Source organism: Meleagris gallopavo, chromosome 1 (assembly GCF_905368555.1).
Source record: "Meleagris gallopavo chromosome 1, MGAL_WU_HG_1.1, whole genome shotgun sequence".
In the NCBI taxonomy this organism is placed as follows: Eukaryota; Metazoa; Chordata; class Aves; order Galliformes; family Phasianidae; genus Meleagris; species Meleagris gallopavo.
Window position 1 is genome coordinate 161,946,307 of NC_139404.1, and position 15,244 is coordinate 161,961,550.

The 15,244-nt window shown below is 36.3% G+C and overlaps 1 long non-coding RNA gene across 1 annotated transcript in view; it reads right to left on the reverse strand.

Annotated features, from left to right (window-relative positions):
* Window positions 1-10,579, reverse strand: part of LOC146545757 (uncharacterized) — a 38,263-nt gene extending 27,684 nt beyond the window's left edge. Inside the window, exon 1 of the long non-coding RNA XR_014880975.1 lies at window positions 10,144-10,579. This is a non-coding gene — a long non-coding RNA (uncharacterized LOC146545757). The remainder of the gene's footprint in view (window positions 1-10,143) is intronic.
* Window positions 10,580-15,244: the final 4,665 nt, after the last annotated feature.

Sequence of the window (15,244 nt, forward strand, 5' to 3'; positions counted from 1 at the left end):
GTAGGAAGCATGAGAGAAATAGAAACATGAGACATCCAAGCAAGACAACATACTTCATTATACTACATACTTAACTGTCTTTTAAGCCCATTAAATAACAATTAAACAAATACCAGAATCTCATTATATATAGCTGAATAAGACAAAAGTAGCTTGACACATTTTCTGTTGTAATTTAAATGATAAATTATTATCACAACTTTGAAATCTGTAGTAAAAAAAAAAAAAGTGTATCTTCTCTGTTTTTTCCCAATATTTTGTTCAGTTTCCACTTCAGCCGTTCTCACTGTATGCTGCCATTGATGGCTTTGGCAGTTTGTTTCTTAAACCAGCTACCTTTGCTCAATAGAAAAATATGTCTAAACTTAATAGACTGCATGCTGTTGTCTTTTCACAGTTATCTCATGTTTTCCATCAAATTATTTAGACTCCTAAAGTGCTTGTTACCATCAATACTTCAATACTTTTTTTTTTTTTTTTTTCCTGTTAGGGTTTTATAAAATGACATCTCCACTTAGTTGTTATCTCTTCTGAAAATGTCAATATGTAAAAATTAAAGTTGTATTAGAGTTCTGAAAAGTATTCTCAGCAATAAATGTATTCAACAGTTTCCAAATTTAGGAGACTTCAAATTATCTTGGAGCAGAGTATCAGTTGTCATGTTTATGCTCTGTTTTACTTTTGCTATTACAATAGCTGTTCGAAGCACTGAAGAAGCGACTCATTGTGATAGACTTCACAGATACACAGCATTGCCTTAAAGGCTATGTACAAAAAGTAGGAAAAAGGATCATCAGTGATATTACTACTTAAGACAAATCTAATACAACCTCTGATCATATACCCTAAAATTTACCAGAAAGACTTTATCTTAAAAAAAAAAAAAAGATATATGGAAAACCATGTGTCACCAACAAACCGCAAAATTTTTTAAGACCAGATGAATATTACAGATAGTGTACTAATCAACAAGGTAATTGTTAATGTCATCTTTTCTTTTTCTCAGAATATTATATTCAGAAAAAAAAGCACGGTTTAGCTCCTCAGGACACCTCTTGATAAGATTTGATGAATGTTTGATCACGTAAGTACAAGAGTCATTTGCCTGACAATTAAATTCTTCTGAAATCTTAACTAAATATGCAAAGGTTCTTTTGGTCTTTATAGAAGTGGTGCACTTTGAGTCTGCCTCTTTATATCCCCAGTCCCTAGAAACATCAAATGATGATGTGAAAGTCTTCAGAAAATAAAATGTCTTGCCAGCATTCAGGTGTACTGTCATCATATTGGGAAAAATAAAGAAATAAATGAGAGACAGATCTGTAAAGTTGGTAAGAAGTAACAGATGAAACCTCTCTCTTCAATAAAAACTTATTTCAATATAATTTGACCAAGTTTTTTGAACTCTGCAGTTAAAACTGAATATTTCTGCACCCAAGGCTAAGGTAACTGACCAAAGTCATCTAAGGGAGGAGAAAGATAAAGAAGAGAGATGGAGCTATGACACTAAGATTTGAGAGAAGACTTCTAAGGATTTGTATTTGAATTTTCCTTTGTGCCACAGAGAAGAGCAATAGCACCTGGAGCAGTGACAGCTCTGACCGATAGAAATAATCATAGACACACACTGTAACATCTCATGATGATTGTTTCTGTCTTAGCACTAGGATTTAAGGCCTTATAGTAATATGCTAAGCAGAGGGACCATGTTTTCTCTATCTGTCCAAAGAATTATGCTACTTTGATAATGTTTACATCTGGATCTTACCTTCTGCCTTATCCAAATCCATAGTAATGTGAAATAGAAGTTAACTCTGCAAAACTAGCACTGAAAAGCATCTTCAGCAATGGGCAAACAGTGCTAGCATTAAAGAATATGATATTTACAGTTTCTGAGTTTTCAGAAATGTTATTCAAGATTATCCTGAAATATATGTGTACTATAACCATGATAGTATTCCAGCTTTGCAGACCTACATTGTACAAATTTATGTGATAGGGAACCCAAAAATTCCTACTGAATAAACAGAAATAAATAAAGGGCAATTATTTATATGGCAGTTCAGACAATTTCTTTAGGATAAAAAGAAAGTTCTAAAAATTCTTGTTTTTCTTGGCAGGCCAGAAAATATTAGATGTCTAGTTTAGATGTAAGCATTTACATTTAAGAGGATTTCTACTGCAGAAGTTTTTGCATTATTTCCTCATCTGTATATATATATAAACCGATAAAACAAGCATATATATATTATCTCCAACTGAATAAGGTATGTTGGAGTGCTGATTTAAAGAAAGTGACAGTATGAGCCTTTTAGATTATATGTAATCTGTTCTTGGAGATGAAACGAGGTTCTCCATATTATTATATGAATTACCAAATTGATCAAGCGTACTTCTGGGCTGGAGCTCCATGAAGAAATTTTATGAAGATGAGATCTTTACCACATTAAGGATTTTATAGTTTCAGCAAGAATATACTCACAGTGTAAATACTTACAAGGATACATTTAAAATTGAGTTGTTAAAAATATTCCAGATTGCTTCTGACAAAATTATGGACAAAAGCAGAATATATATTTACTTCCAAAGAAAGTTTAAGTCAATAGTAAGTATTTAAAGAACTCAGCAATAAAAAGTTGTAAGTATAAAAAAAATTAAAAGTTCAATCTGAAATGTGATTTCCCTGAGAATTACCATAGCTTAAATTACTATAATAATTTGAATTTTACACCTTCCAGTTATTTCTAAATTCATTTGAATTATTCTCAGCACATTTCTTATCAATCTTATTATGAAGTCTTAGGAACAGATTAATTTCCATAAATTCTAATGTTTTCCACCTTACTTTAATCTTGAATAGTATATGATTATCTGAGCCTACATCTGTACTTGAAAATTAAAAGAGACGGCTATAAGAATATGGCATATATATGTATATATATGGCATATATATGGCATATCTGGCTATAAGAATAAATGGCATAGAAAGGCTCTACTTCAGAACAATCTAGAATAAATACTTTTTCCTCTGACTATCAGTAAAGTTTCATATGGGTGAAAATAGTCTCTAGAGAGACATTTTCAGGGGGAAGATCATTCAAATAAGTTAAAACTGTACCCCAAAATTGCCCCTCCGGTCTACTTGCTGGCAAGACAGTAGTAGATGAAAAGCTGATATGATCTTGGCTCTGTGCCACACTGTTCTGCAACAACTAAAACATTGGTGTTTCTCCTAAAGCCAAAACATAGCATCATACCAGACACTATGAAGAAAATAATCTCTGCCCTCAATTTAGAACAGTATGAAAAGCCTTCAGTCTTCTTTGCCCAGGCAGCTGTATACGAACATGTGAGTCTGCATGCTGCAGAAGTTGCACTTTGAACATGCTTAAAACTGAATTTGAATATGTACTTTATTTGAATGAGTTGTGCATATTTTAAACATACAGGGAAACTTTCACCATTTAAGTCAGGCTAATAGTATTTTTGTTCTGAAAAAAAAAAACAAAAAAAACAAAAAACAAACAAAAAAAACCACCTGAAGACTGTACTATGAGATTGTATGTATATGAGATCATACAAACTCTCATGATTCGAGCTAATTAGTAAAATTAGTTTAAAGTAAGTTATTTTCCCTTACAATAAACAAAAATTTCTCCTGTCTATGCTTGAGTAAAATAATTTGAAAAGAGATCATACTTGTTTTGTCCTTTGCAAAGTCAGTTTGACATCAAAAGAAAGAATTAAAATGTCTAAACAGATTTTTAGATGAAATGTACTGTCAATCTCATTCTCCAAGCTTAGTAATAATAATGAAAAAGATCCACAAGACAGTCCTATCTAGTGGATGCTCGAGCAAGCAATAGAGTATTTGTTCCTGTTTCTAGGAGACTCTATACATGAAGCTAAAATTTATCAATATTTATCATGTGAATATTAAAATTTCTAGGTTGTTATTAGATCTCATTTAAGGAAATATCTGCCATAATTAATCTTAATACTTATTATTGTTGCTGCTAAATTTAGCTGTCAACTCTAGGCCCTATGGTCAACCCATTAACTATTTCTTACGATTGATAATACTGCTCTTAATTTTACACAGTAACTTTTTTAATATTAAAATTCACATTAGAAACAAATACACACTTATTATTTTCTAAGGATGGTTATTATACCAAAAAAAAAAAAAAAGAAAAGAAAAAGAAAAAAGAAAAAAAGAACAACAAACCCTTTTGTCAGGAGGAAAGATGTTTTATTTAAGCCTTTCTCTCCTGAGTGTGCTTCTTAGATGAAAAGAACTGGTTATTATTGGAAAGATGAAGGTGGTGTTGGAAGACTCAAATATTACTCTTTCCTTCAGTTTCTATATAGCAAAAAAAATTACTCATAATGTCTTTGGTGTTTCTCTCAGTAGTTTCAGAACTTTTGGTACTTCAGGGAATATCTTCTGAGCCGCATGCAAACTATTTTGGGATGTGTGGAGAAAGCTAATGTGATTTGCCTTTGGTAATCTTTCCTTTCATGCTTCTGGGCATGAATTATTTTGATAGAGTTAACTGCCCATCATTTAAAGAAAATATTTTGCTGTGGCATTTAGTTTCCGAGAGCATATTACTGCACAAATTTTGTAACCTTATGCAATTACATTATCACAGCATACTATGCAAAGAAAATATTTAAAAAGAGATATTAAAAAAAATTAAACAGATTTTGGACTGCAACTCAATAATTTTTGTCAATTGTTCAACCCTAAATCAATGAATGAATAATTATGTATTTAAAAGAGGCTTTATTTCAGTATATGATGTTTATAACTAGAGAGTTTATAGACAAATTCCAAATTATGCTAACGGAGCAGTGGAAGTGAATATCCTGTCTTCAGGGAAGTTTAAATCAATGAGAAGTTAAAAAAAAAGAAAAGAAAAGAAAAGAAAAGAAAAGAAAAGAAAAGAAAAGAAAAGAAAAGAAAAGAAAAGAAAAGAAAAGAAAAGAAAAGAAAAGAAAAGAAAAGAAAAGAAAAGAAAAGAAAAGAAAAGAAAAGAAAAGAAGTGAAAGTGAAAGTGAAAGTGAAAGTGAAAGTGAAAGTGAAAGTGAAAGTGAAAGGAAAAACTTTAGGATCTTCATAGAATCATAGAATGGCCTGGGTTGAAAAGGACCACAATGGTCATCTGGTCATCTACTTTCAACCCCTCTGCTATGTGCAGGGTCGCCAACAACCAGACCAGGCTGCCCAGAGCACCTAAGGATGAATTATGTTTGAGAGATACTAAGCTACTACACTCTACTACTACAACAATAGTAAAACACAGGTCATTATTAACTTTAAAAAGAAAAATATCTGAATTTTTAATGTTAGGATAATGTCCCTTACCTAAAACAGCAGATTAAATAAATGAGCTTTTAAAATTGTATAAATACATGTATAGATTAGCACACATTTCCTATCAAACAGTAAGCAAATCTTGTGATACAGTGTGTTTTATTAGATAAGAAAGATTGCACAGATAATCAAAACTCTCCTGTGAAAGACTATGTAAAACTTAAAGAATTTAGCTTTTCTTACCTATGAAAGAACTGAAAAATAAGCCACACAACTAATTTCATCTTCCTGGAAAGTAGGGTATGCCAGGTCATTAGAATTGTAAAAAGAAGTTTCAGATCTCATTCAGGTTTTTTTATTATTTTTATTTTTATAATAAGAAGTATCAATTCATGCTCCAAAACTACCTAAGTACTACCACAACCTGCAACTGAGATTTGCTGTGAATAAAAAGACATAACATCGGGTTGCAATAGTAGTAGGAGCAGAGGAGCAGAGAAGAGGAAAATTATCCTGCATTTACAAAAGATAGATTCACTTCTATTTTCCACTGCAGAAAACATGCTAGAAAATGCCTCTTCATAACCATACTTAGAGTTAAATCAGTATCCCTTTTCTTTATCATTCTGATGGCTAGAGGAAAATTTCAGCAAGACAATCCTTTCTAAGAAAAAATGGAAAAATTAGAAAGTCTTTTCCTATGTGAAACTCATTTCTATCATGAAAAGCACATCTTCTATTTTCAAGAATAAATTAATATTACTATTCATAGCACCAATTAGTCTTTAAACTAATCAGTGTAAGTCAACCATACACTTGCAAAGATGTTACCTGAAATAATCTTAGTCTCTACTGTAATCTTAGCAAAGCCTTCTCTCCAACTCAGTTATACATTCTGTCAAGAAGAAACTACCTCATCCACAAAAAATTAAAATAAGTTTTGTAATTTCACAACTCTATAAAAAGTTTAACTAGGTAACTTAGAATTTATTTTTTAAAAATCTGTTCTGGCAAATGTAAAGAAAAAAATATCTTTAAGTGTCATCTTACTTTCAGTGCTTCATGTATTGTACTTTCCTAAATAGAAGGAGGTTTGATGTTTGATTTTCAATAACTTGCTTAACCTTTCAAGTCTGCTTGATGTTTCTTGACACTGACTAAACATCTGGGCAACATGTTACCTAAGCACTGAGATTTTTGATGTATTTCTACTTTTAATTGTTTTCCATTAGAAAAATAAAATCTATCCTGAAGACATATTTAAAAACATTATATTTTTGCCTTCAAATTGTCAGAATATTGTTAAAATCTACAGACTACAACTGAACAATTTTCAAATATATCAGAGACAGAAAATCTGAGGACTTCTTTTGTTTGTATCATTATTGCACAGCTATTTGATGTATTAATAATCAAACCACTAATCTTCAACAGCTGTATGGTGCAGAAACTCACTCAGTGGACTTTTTAGTCTGAGCTTCAAAGTTCTTTAGAAGACTAACGGAAGATTTTTGAGTATACTTCAACTTCTGAAGGGAATATTGTAGAGTGATCTGTCTCTCATGTTCTTATTTTGATTTGGTATCTGTTTTGTTGTTTTCCTTATACAGAATAGTTGAGACTAAAACCTTTTTGTAACAAAAAGAAAATTTCAGCCTTTGATTGAAAAAGTTTGTAATTAAAAAATGCTGCTGAATAAAATTTTAACACATCACTTTCGAGCAATTTGTCTTTAAAAATTCATATTAATTTTAGAGACCATACAGCAGAGTAACTGCTTTTCACTGCTTTGCATGAAGGTGTCATATGAAATGAATTACATTAACATGAGCTATTTCATTATCTTCTTGTACAAAATGACTATTAAGAACAAAAAGTTCAGCAGAAGAATATAATGTCATCATGGGATAATGACTTGATCATATCAAGTTTTGTCTTTTCTAAAAATGTGTTTAAATCTTCAAAACACAATGGTACATGAGGAAATCTATAACATCAGGACAGCTTTGAATTTGTTTTATGCTGTTTCATGTGCTGTTCTTTGATAAACTACGCTAGCAGAATGCTGTTCTTCCTAGCAAATAATTCCACCAGCCATTCTTGCTATAGATTTTGAGACGGGTTCAAATGAATGTTAGCAGACAAAGATCTGTTCTTTTCACTTATCAGCAGTACCAAAAATTAGTTCAATGTTTGTATTTAAAATTCCCCAGAAAAGTATTTTAAAAATGTAAGAAAACGTAACACATACACATATTTATGCATAATCAGTATATTTAAGTTAAAATCACAGTTTAACATGATATAAGCCAAGCGTAAAGCAAGTCATTTACAGATGACTTTGCCAAACATATTTTGATAGAAGAAAAGTAGTGGGATATACTTACTTGCTTTGGGGGCTTTTCATTCAAATACATTTTTACTTACTAAGAATATTTCATTTTCAAGTGTTTCTGAAGTTTCTTGTTAAACTAGTTTCTTAGAAGTTCATTTGCTTAATCGTTCAACTTCCAGGCTGGAGTTCTCCATTATCTAAACATTCTTAGATTTACAACTCCGGAGTTTCTAGACTCTCATTATCAACCAGCTCCCCTAAGTTTCCAACTGCTGTCTCAGTCAAATTCTTAAGTCCTAATTAAAAAGCATTTTTAAAGCCCTCTGACCTCTACACTGGGAAAAAGTAAATAAGATATCTAGTTTCCAAGTTTTGCAATCTCATCTCTGTTTTACGAAATCAGTGATCTATGCATCTTCTCAGAATAGCTCAGATCCCTAACCAAACTTCACTAAACTAAATTTCCAGATACACTAGTACCCACAGTTACTTCTATGGTGAGATCAGAGAATAGCTAGACTCTATTAAATCAACAATTAGAGGTAAACAACTATAGAATTCTCAAAAGTTACATCAACTCCTAGTACTTCTTGAACAGATAGCTGAGCTGTAGTCCGGAAAGAGGAATAGTAATAGCAATGAGCAATTGTTATCTGAGAAACACCCTCCATTTTTTCAGATAAAATGCTGTGAACTGCATTTGGGAGAAATATTTTAAAATTCTATTCTCTGTTTTATAAAGAACCAAACACATACACAACAAAAATGCTTCTAATTTAAGTTTAAATGCAGTTGGATTTGCTAAGCATAGCAGAGCTAGGCTTAAAAAGGTCCTAAGACTTTACCAGATCAAACTCTTATAAGTGTGTGAAGCCACTGCTTTTTACCACTTGAGTTATACAAAAAGGTGATATCAGAGTCTGTGTGTTCTGTCTTCTTTGTCCTTTCTATCCTTGAAAGAGATTGTTTCAGTTGTTCTTTAAAAATTAAGACCTACTTTTAGCATGTTAGATCAGACAGGGCTGTTTCCACTATTTTTCTACTTTTTCCAAATGAAATTCATCTGAAAAGGCAATTAAGGTCTACATAGAAGGCAGTAAATTTAGAAGGAATGTGAAAGGGGAAAAAATAATCAAGAGATAAATTTTAAATATTCCATATAGTCTATATTTTCTTGTGAGTATAATTAAAAAAAAAAAAAGATTTTTAATAGTTTAATGAAAACTTAAGGTTGTGATGAAGCAATTGATAAACTGATTCATATCACATTATCACTGTTAAAAGAAGTAAACCAGAAGTATATTCCTGAAATAGTTTCAGGTGCCTGAAGGTTAGTTGGCAGAAGTTGTGTCACATGGCACTCAATATGTGTATTTAGCCAAACTAACTGAATGTCTTACTAGAGCATAGGAAAAATAAATAAACAGAAAGGAATTTAGCTGACAAGACAGAAAGGAGTTGATTGTTTTCTCCATGTAAAAAAACAAAAACAAAAACAAAAAACCCACAACAACAAAACCCTATATCAATTGTCATTTGAGATGTTAATTGAGTGTTCTGCCTGACTTCTATTTGTACTCCAGAAGGGCCCAAATATCTCATGCATTGTATATCCAACTCCATCAACATGTCTGGAGTATCTTAGGACACTTCTAATTACTCTTGATGCTTTTATATTCATAAATGACTTGGATGCTCAGTAACTGCTGGAGGACAAGTTGAATTTCTCTCCAATTTACATCAATACTACAAAGAAATGTAAGGACATCAGTGTTTAGACAATTATATTCCCTGATATAAATAGGGGATTAGATTCCTAGTTCCAAATGTAGGCAACTACATTTAGATACCTATTAAGTGTATTAATTTCATAGTCAGTACATTTATCTTATTAGTCCTTCTTCTTCTTTATAAGTATAGCTTTAATTGGCAGAAGATATTTTGCAACCAATTAGCTATTTTCTGCTTTTTCCAAAAAGATATGAAAACGAGCCATAATTGTGGAAACTGTCACACTAAGCATTTGGTATCTAAAGAAAAAATAGTGTTTCAGGATTTTATACCATTAATTTTCATCCCTAATCCCCAAAGTGAAAATTCTGAACAATATTCATAATGATAATTATATTAGCAATATATATTCTATTATATGAAATAATATGTTTTGTGTCTTCAAATATGACAATACTGGACAATACTCCACTAGCAATTTCAATTGAAATTTGTCACGGAGTTAACGAGATCAATCTACACCCGTGACAGGGGGGAGGTAGGCCCCTGCCCTCCCCTTCCCAGCCCACAAAATGGGAAGGAAGGGAGGAAAACCAAAAAAACAGCGGCAACAATCTATGGAGGAAAACTTATTTTACTAATTATGATATCGGAATGCAAGATAACACAATATAATATAATCTGATTGAAATTGAGACTAATAAATCAAATAAAACAGGAGAGAGAGAGAGAGAGAGTTCCCGATACCGATTCAAACCTGAAAAGCTTGGAACGGCCAGGAAAGCACCCTCCAGCACCCACTGCCAGGCAGTAAGAGACCGCCCCACCCGGAAGGGCCAGATCCCATGACTTCTGTAACGTATAGGGATAGGTGCCTGGAATTGGAGCATTAACACTTTAACTCCCAGTATACTACATGATGTATTGATGCGGAATACTGAGAACCAAACCAAAACAAAAAAAAAAAAAATATAAAACCATGACAAAATTGTACGAGATCACAGAATCATGGAACCATAGGGTTTCTAAAGGATGTCAGGAGATCATCTAGTCCAACATTCCTGCTCAGACAGGTTCCTTAAATTAGGTTATATAGAAAAACATCCAGATGTGTTTTGAATATCTCCAGAGAAGGAGACTCCACAATCTCTCTGGGCAGCTTGTATCAAAGCTCTGTCACTCTCAAAGTAATGAAGATCTTCCTCATGTTCATATGGAACTTTTTTCTGTTCCAACTTGTACCAATTCCCCCTTGTCCTGTCACTGAGCAAAGCTGATAAGAACTTGGCCCCATCCTCTTGACACTTCCCTGTAGATATTTATAAACACTGACAAGATCCCCTCTAATCTTCTCCAGGCTGAACACTCTCAGGTCTCTCAGCCTTTCCTCAAAAAGGAGAAGCTCCAGTCCACTAATAATCTCTGTGGCCCTCCCCTAATAATCTCTTTGGCCCTCCACTGGATTCCGTCTAGAAGTTCTCTGTCTTTCTTCAACTGAGGAGCCTAGAATTGAAACAGTACTACTCTGGCCTCACCAGAGCAGAGTAGAGGGGGAGAATCACCACCCTCAACCTGCTGGCAACACTCTCTGTAGCACACCTGAGAATACTACTGGCCTTCTTGGCCACAAGGACACACTGCTGGCTCATGGTCAGCCTGTTGTCCATCAGGACCTCTTTGTCTTTCTCTGTAGAACTCCTCTCTAGTAGGTCATCCCCTAACCTGTACTGACATATGTGTTTTTTCCTCCCCAGATGAAAGACTCCACACTTGTTAAAGTTGGTCTTGTTAAAACTCGTCAGGTTCCTCCCTGTCCAACTCTCCAGCCTGTCCAGATCTTGCTGAAAAACAGCACAGCCTTCTGGTGTGTCAGTCTATCTTCCCAGCTTTGTATCATCAGCGAATTTGCTGAGGTTGCATTCTAACCCTTCATCCACACAGCTCATTGTTGAAGATGTTAAGCAAGACTGCACCCAGTACTGATCCCTGTGGAACACTGCTACCTACAGGTCTAAAACTAGACTTTGCATTACTGATTACAACCCTCTGAGATGTGGCAGTCAGTCAGTTCTCAATCCACCTCACTTTTCATTCATATATACCACACTTACTAAGCTTACCTATGAGGATGTTAATGGAAGACAGTGTCAAAAGACTTGCTGAAGTGAAGGTAAACAACATCCACTGCTCTTAGAGGGATGTATCATTAGAAAAGTAGAGGGACATATAATTAGAAAAATCTCAGCAAATAGATGTAATATTTTGGCATTGCAGTGGTATTGTATTCCCAAACAAAATGCTTGAAGACACCTAATACGTCCCACTGGTATGCACTAGACTTATACAGCATTCAATATATATTCTTTGTAGTTCCACTTAATTCAGTATCACTTTTTTTTTTTTTCTCCCTAGCTTTAATCATTTTAATAACTTTCTTACACCATCCTTTTTTTTTCATTGAAAAAAAGTATTTATTTTATTTTTTATTTTTTAACAGAATCACAGAATCGCACAGAATGGTCTGGGTTGGAAGGGACATCAGGGATCATGAATCTCCAACTCCCCTGCCACAGGCAGTGATACCAGCCTCCCCATTTAATACTAGACCAGGATGCCCAGGGCCCCATCCAATCTAGCCTTGAACACCTCCAGGGACGGGACATGCACAACCTCTCTGGGCAGCCTGGTCCAGCACCTCACCACTCTCTCTGTAAAGAATTTCCCCCTGACATCTAACCTAAATCTCCCTGGATGCAGTACTCCAGATGGGGCCTCACAGAGCAGAGAAGAGGGGGACAATCACCTCCCTATCCCTGCTGGCCACCCTTCTTTTGATAGAGCCCAGGATACCATTTGCCTTCCGAGCCGCAAGGGGACATTGCTGGCTCATGTTAAGTTTTTCATCTATCAAGACCCTCAGGTCCTTCTCCACAGGGCAACCTGTGCACCACCCACTGCCTCACTGTGCTCACATCCACTGTTGGCTCTCCATAAAAAATTAGCAAGTATTGATGAATATCAGTAGATGCCATTTTTTTCCACATGGAGGAATTCAATTACACCCCTTTTCTTCTTATGCACTTCCATGTTAGGCAACATTTTGTCAGACTGCCCCTCTACTGCCATCTGTCTCACGACAGCAAAATGAAACAAAATATTGGTGTGAAAGTTCAACATCTATAGTCAACCACCAACAACCGCTTCTGACATTATGAGTCAACATAATAAAATAACTATTGACCAAATTGCTAGACTCTGTCTTTGCCTTATTCCTGGGGTATTTCACAAAGCAACTTTCTGGGTGAAAAAGAACAACAAGAACATGTCCTCAAACTACAGCAAATAATAACCCAAGGAACAGGTGTTTTGAGTCGTAAGTAGGATTTTCTTTCAGTACTACCTGAACCTTCAAACAGATAAATTGTAAGCAATTAGCACCTTCCATATGTACTTGGTACATATTCTAGACTAGTCTTACAAACTATTTTTTTTCTATATAATTGCTCTCTCTGTTTCCTAGACAGCAGAGTATGAGCTGAGTCTATAAAGAGTGAGTGATAATGCAGACTTTAGTGGCCACTATTATTTTCATAGCAGATTTATATTCACTGAGAGGAAAAAGAATCATCAAACTCCTGAAACGGTACAAAAATTTTCTTACAGCTGATGACACCAAGCTGAGTGGTGCGGTTGACATGGTGGAAGGAAGGGATGCCACTCAGAGGAACCTCGACGGGCTTGAAAGGTGGGCTCGAGTGAACCTGATGAGGTTCAACACAGCAAAGTGGAAGGTTTTGCACTTGGACCGGAGGAATCCCAGGGATCCATAAAGACTGGAAGGAGCGGTCCTTGAGAGCAGCCCTGCAGAGAAGGACCTGGGGATCTTGGTGGATCAAAAACTTAACATGAGCCAGCAGTGCACTCCTGCAGCTCAGAAAGCAAATGATATCCTGGTCTCCATCAGAACAGGAGTGGCCAGCAGAGACAGGAAGGTGATTGCCCCCCAGTACTCTGCTCTTGTGAGGCCCCATCTGGAGTACTGTGTCCAGGTCTGGAGCCTCCAGTACAAGAAAGACAGAAAGCTGTTGAAGAGGGTCCAAAGGAGGGCCACAAAGATGATCAGGGGACTGGAGCCCTCCCCTACAAAGACAGGCTGATGGAGCTGGACTTGTTCAGCCTGGAGAAGTGAAGGCTGTGGGGTGACCTCATTGCAGCCTTTCCGTACCTAAAGGGAGCCTACAAACAGGAGGGGAATGAACTCTTTGAAAAGGTAGATAAAAGCAGGACAAGGGAAAATGTTTTGAAGTTGAGGGAGGGAAGATTTAGGTTGGATGTTGGGGAAGTTCTTTACAGAGAGAGTGGTGAGGTCTGGACCAGGCTGCTCAGAGAGGTTGTGCATGTCCCGTCCCTGGAGGTGTTCAAGGCTAGGTTGGATGGGGCCCTGGGCATCCTGGTCTAGTATTAAATGGAGAGGCTGGTATCACTGCCTGTGGCAGGAGGTTTGGAGATTCATGGTCCCTGATGTGCCTTCCAACTGTGGGAATCAAATGTTGTTTCTGCATTAGAATTGGATAATATATATTTTTTTATTTCATGATCTCCACTGTCATAGTTCTTTCTGGGAGTCTTTCTGCTTAACTTGGGGAAGATCTCTGATAGTTTACGTCACTTATCGTCTAGATAACCCTTCCCAGGGACGCACACTCTGTATATAGGTGTATATAGGTGTATATATGTATATTTTGTCATACACACTGCAAGAATATCCTGCACCAGATCAAACCATAGAACAAGTCATGGCATGCCCGAGGAAGCGCCTGAAGAGACATGGAAGGCCTGGCATCATCCCCCGCCCCGGTGCTCCTTGTTTAACGAAGACTTGGAAGCAAATCACCACATCAATACGACAAGAAGAGCACTGAGACATCTTGGAAACAACAGGATGGCGACTGACTGGCACCAGATAACAAAACAAATTAACAAGTAAATATCAAATGTAAATCCTCTGATAAGATTGTGAACCTGGAATACCCAGCCAGTGGGGAAACAGGGGAGAGGGGGGAGGCAAGGGGGAGAAAACAGGGTATAAAGGCTGTCATGTTGTGTCCATAGGTGCTCTCCTGCTTGCGGGACGCCCGCCATTGCAATCGCAAATAAAATCTGCTTTTATCAGAGATACCGTCCTGTCAAAATTATTTGGATATTTCCAACACAACCCAGGCCATTCTGTGTGATTCTGTGATCCTGTAAAAATCTGTAAAAATTCTGTATAGTGCCTTCTGTTCCTCTCAGAAGGGAGTTGCCTATGACAACCACCCTTCTGTCCTATTGGGTGGAAGCAGTCTTGAGGCGTGGGGTCGACCGCTTCACCCGAGGCCATCTCACTGGTGCACCCTCACTCACCTCTCCCTCGAATTCCAGGGCCTCAAACCTATTCCACAGAGGCACCTGCTGAACCAAGGATGGTCACGGTGGGGGATGCCCACTTCATCGAGCTGGTATGCGTTTCCACTTCTCCTCCTCTCTCAAATTGTTGCTAGGGGGAGGAAAGGACAGGGGGCTCGCTGTAGCATCATCTGCTTGTGGGTCCACCTCTCCCACCTGTTTGCAAGGTGGCAGGGGGTGACATGCTCCATGTGGAGCCTCATGTATGCCAAGATCTCAGGGCTGATAGGGACTGATACCACCAATCAATCTCCCTCTATCATTCCTTTGTAGTCATCAGTCTCTCCACCTCCTCCTTCAGGTCAACCACAAAGCTGAGTAAGTCATTTATCTGGTCACATCTTATGTAAGTCCTGGCTTCATTGCCTGGCACTGCAAAAGTCAGACTCTGGCACTCATCACAGCCAGTGACC